The sequence below is a fragment of the Cupressus sempervirens genome, chromosome 3, assembly GCF_028749045.1.
Source record: "Cupressus sempervirens isolate cs-2001-9-10 chromosome 3, ASM2874904v1, whole genome shotgun sequence".
Classification (NCBI taxonomy): Eukaryota; Viridiplantae; Streptophyta; class Pinopsida; order Cupressales; family Cupressaceae; genus Cupressus; species Cupressus sempervirens.
In genome coordinates this window covers 419,775,503-419,780,285 of record NC_143120.1, presented here as the reverse complement: position 1 = coordinate 419,780,285, position 4,783 = coordinate 419,775,503, and positions in this window count along the sequence as shown.

The window sequence follows — 4,783 nt, the reverse complement described above, 5'->3', positions numbered from 1 at the left end:
CTTGTAATGTTGGCTAGTACAAAGTTGCCAACTAACAAATCTCTCTCATCTTTCATCGTGGGATCGAACTATCTACTCTGTTAGCTCTGAGTGGCTGGGTAAACCCTATCCTCAACCTTTTCTTGTCCCCTTTAGCACTCAAACATTCTCGGGCACGTCGAACTAGAATGTCCCCAAGGGTCACTAAATGCCACAGGGCTGCAATCTTTGATGGGGCATATCTCGGAGCTCGTGCAAGGTATGGATGCAATTCCAATTTCTACAGGACCATGTTGTAGAGACCTAAAATAACCTCTCTCACTTTTTGAATATCACATTCTATTTTCATTTTACAATTCCATCTCAAGTGATGTTGAAACTTATAGTGTTGGCTAGTACAAAGTTGCCAATTGCCAAATCTCTCTCACCTTTCATTGTGGGATCAAACTGTCTACTTTGTTAGCTCTATGTGGCTATGTAAACCCTATCCTTAACCTCCTCCTATCCACTTTAGTGCTCAAACATTCTTGGACACCTCAAACCGGAATGTCCCTAAGGGTCACTAAATGCCACAGGGTTGCGATCTTTGACAAGGCATATCTCAAAGCTTGTGTGAGGTATGCATATGATTCTAGCTCCTAAAGGACCATGTTGTAGAGAACTACAATAAACTCTCTCACTTTTTGGAGATCACATTCCATTTTCATTTTACAATGCCATCTCGGGTGATGTTGAAACTTACAGTGTTGGCTAGTACAAAGTTTCCAATTGCCAAATCTCTCTCACCTTTCATCGTGGGATCAAACTGTTTGCTCCATTAGCTCCAAGTGGCTGGGTAAACCCTATCCTCCACCTATTAAACAAATATTTGTAGACCACTATTAAGTCTATCTCTCTAATGACTTGTCGAATGTCTTTTGTTGCATGAAAATGATCACCAATTGAACCATTGATAATTACAAAAAATCTTGCACCCTCTAAAAAAGACATATTCCATTTACATCATTTCTTAAAGAAACCAAATTTTATCATAACTCTATGCAAGAAATCCCTTTGAAGCCTATCATAAGATTTCATCATAGTCAGGTTAATGACACATGAGGGAAGGGAGGTTTTTTTAATGGAATGCAATACTTCATGAAAAACTAATGCACCATCCATAGTTTCTCTTCCAAAAATAAACCCCCTTCTATTTAGAAAAAATCAAAGGAATGGAATGTTGAGTCCTTAAATAAATGACCTTGGAAAAGATTTTATAGATGATATTTCACAATGAAATAGGACAGAAGTCAGCAAAAGTAGAAGCATTTTGAGACATAGGAATAAGTGAAATGATGGTCTTATTAAAGTGAGGTAACATTGCACCACTCTTTCAAGACTCATCCAAGGCTAGGAAAAGATCAAAAGAGAGAGAGAGACCACCACAATCTTAATTTCATCAATGGTAAAGCACTGAAGAAGTTTTTCATTATCTTCATCATGAATCAAATGAGGAATATGTGATAAAAGTATATCCTCTTCCTGTGTATAATCAAAGTCTAGTAAACGATGAGGAGCAAGAAAATTTTGAATAAAGCTCGTCCCTTCTTTTAGGATATCATCCTTAACAACTAATTGCTTGCAGAGACATAATGTTTGATAGAAAAGATTTCTTATTGACCTTTCTTAACATAGGTTGGATTATGGAAATAAAAATTTAGTCTTATCTATATCCTTTAACCAGAGTTCCCTAGACTTTTCTCTCCAATATATCTCTTTATGAAGACATAGTTCTTTCCATTGGAGTTGCAACTCTCTATTTTTTCAAATAAGTCAACTGATCAAACTCAATTTCAAAAATAGATTCTTGAACTTATTTTAGCTCTTTCTCCACTAGTGATTTCTTCTCAAAGTTGTTCTTGAAAAAAAATTCCAATAATTTTTTTTGACTTAATATATCTAAGCTTCATGTGAAGTTGATACATTCTAGATTCCTTGACAAAAGGAGCAGACACCCAACATTGGTTGAGTAGTGACAAGAAATCCAAGTGCCTAAACCACATATGCTTAAACTTAAAAAATGGTTTACTACCACTGGGACTCCCCTTAGATTCACTACATAGAGAAATGGAAAAATGATCTGAAGTAACCAAAGTGAGGATTTCTAAATTAATATTAATATTTGAAAGGAATCAATCATGAGAAATAAGAAACCTATCAAGTCTCTAGTAATTTGGTAAAATTCTTGTCCCTTATTGGTCCATGTAAATGCCCCATTAGAAGGAGGGATATCAATGAGGGTGTTATTATTCAAAAAATCAAAAAAATTATCATTTTATGAAGAGGGAGAATATACCTTCAATTTTCTCATCCCGAGATAGAATGCCATTGAAATCCCCAAGCACAATAAATTTATCATCTTCAATGCTAGAAATAGCCTAAGAATAGGAATCCAAAAGTTCTGTCTTATCATCACATGTAGAAGTAGGGCCATATATATTGAGCACTGTGAATGACATACTAAAATTAGTAACAACTACTTGCCACTAGTTAGGAAAAGACTGAATATATAGCAGTGCAATATTTATGGTTCCAAAAAATACATGAACCACCCGAAGCACCTGCAACATGAACATGAAATGAGTTCCACTTAGTTAACTTTACAATTATAGAAGAATATGATTATTGAGACAAAAAAAATTTGAAGAAAAATTACATCAGCACCAGCCACATCAAGTTAGATTAGGGAGCAGATCTTTTGTCTGACATTTCACGAAAGGTCCCTCATTCTTCTAAGGAGTGCCTTTTGCACTCCTTTTCCTTCTGCTATCTATCAATTTTTTATCTAGAGTAGCTTGAATACCAAGGTCAATTTTCTCCTTAATCTTTTAAGCATTAGGTTTTCTTTGTTGTCTCTTACAAGTAGACACTTGAATTGAATCAGGCATGGGAGTTTGATGTGGAGAATAGCTTTGCAAAGGATCAAAATTCTTCTTAGAATCCTTATTCACAAAATATGACTTACTAATAGGCACCTTATGCACAACCAAGTCAAAATTAGTTAAATCTTTATAGAAATTATCAACTATTATAGGATTGTAATGAATAAAAGGAAACATTATTGGGGTTACATGGATTAGTAACTATCACTATTCCCTTAAATAATAATGAACACAGTTGTATACGCATAGCCAAAACTAAACAAAATTGTTGTTTCAAATGTTGTTATAGGGACACTAGCTAAATAGCCTAATATTTGCACAATAAAAAGTGGGTAAAGTAAGACAAACCTTTAATTGATGACAGAAATAAGAAATCTGAGGAGATGGCTTTACTGCAACCAATTATATCACCAAGTACAAGATCAATCACGTTAAAAGATAAGAAAAAGATGAAAAAGAGTAGAAGAGATTAGGTAAAATTAGATGAAGCTATCATACTTTCAATCTATGGTCATACAAAATTGGATTCTGATGCTATGATAAATTATGAGAATTGTGAAGGGGAAAGATGCAAAAGAGAAAGATAGGAAGTGAAGTACAAACAAGTATTATAAGATGTAAAGGACATCTTATTACAAATTGTTCTAGATGCACCAGCCAATGACAAACCTCCAATGATTGATCAATTTAGTTTATTTGTAAAATAGGTAAATGCACCTGATGTTGATGTTAATTAAAATTTGATACAATTAGAAGAGAAAAGAATAGAGAAGAAGATTATGGAGAAACTAAATGAGTCCATTACTGCTCAACAAGTTGAACTTGGTGGTATTACAACCAAGCTAGAAAATATTCTTAAGGAGATAATCTACCTACTCCAATAGTTATGTGATGTACTACATTTGACACAATATATTTTAAAGAAAGTTGAAAAATATTGATGAGGATTTAAAGAATAGTGTTTCTAAGTTAACTGAGGTACCTTAGTTAGTCCAGGTTGATTTAAGTAAAGACATGGACAAGATGAGAAGACAATGTCTTGAATTTCAAGCACTCTTGATACCTTACTTGGAACTCATACAAAAAATGTTAATAAGGTTAGATAACTTATTCTTACTCCTAAAATGTCTATTATTTAACATGTGATTGAACTTTTAATGGAGATACATCCACAACACTTGGCATTGGATGGCCACTTGGTAAATATTAAGTCTGTCTCTCTAATATTTGTAGACCGCTATTTTGTTGGATAGAGTAATTTCAAACTACTGATTTCTTTAATGGATTTCCTAATAAATCTCAAGGTTCTCATTTAGGTGACCAATTGCTAGGAGGTCCATGAATATTGCCTGATAAAGTCTATTGCCAATCAATATTGTATCAAAAATTCAAACTAATTAGGTATTGAATTAAACTTGATAAACAAATGATAGAGAAGGAAAACTTTAAACATGAAGAAGATCATAAATCATATGATGATGACATATTGCAAATGATTAACTTATGCTTAAACAATGATAAAGTTTATTGTTAATCAATATTCTATCAAAGTTTTGAATAGATTAGGTATTGAATTTAATTTCATACATGCACATATCTAATTTAATGTCATACACGAACATATCTAATTTAATGTCATACATGAACAAACATGAACAAACATATCATATCATATGTCGTATATGAACAAACATATCATATATTAACCAATAATGTCATAATTCGAATAATGTCATACATCAAATAAATGTCATACATCAAATATAGAATATCATATACATCAAATGTGTATCGAATATGTCCACTGATGCCTATATATATATATATACATGTCTAGATCAACTACATCTTTTCCTTCCCACGAGGGGAAGGAAACAAGTCTC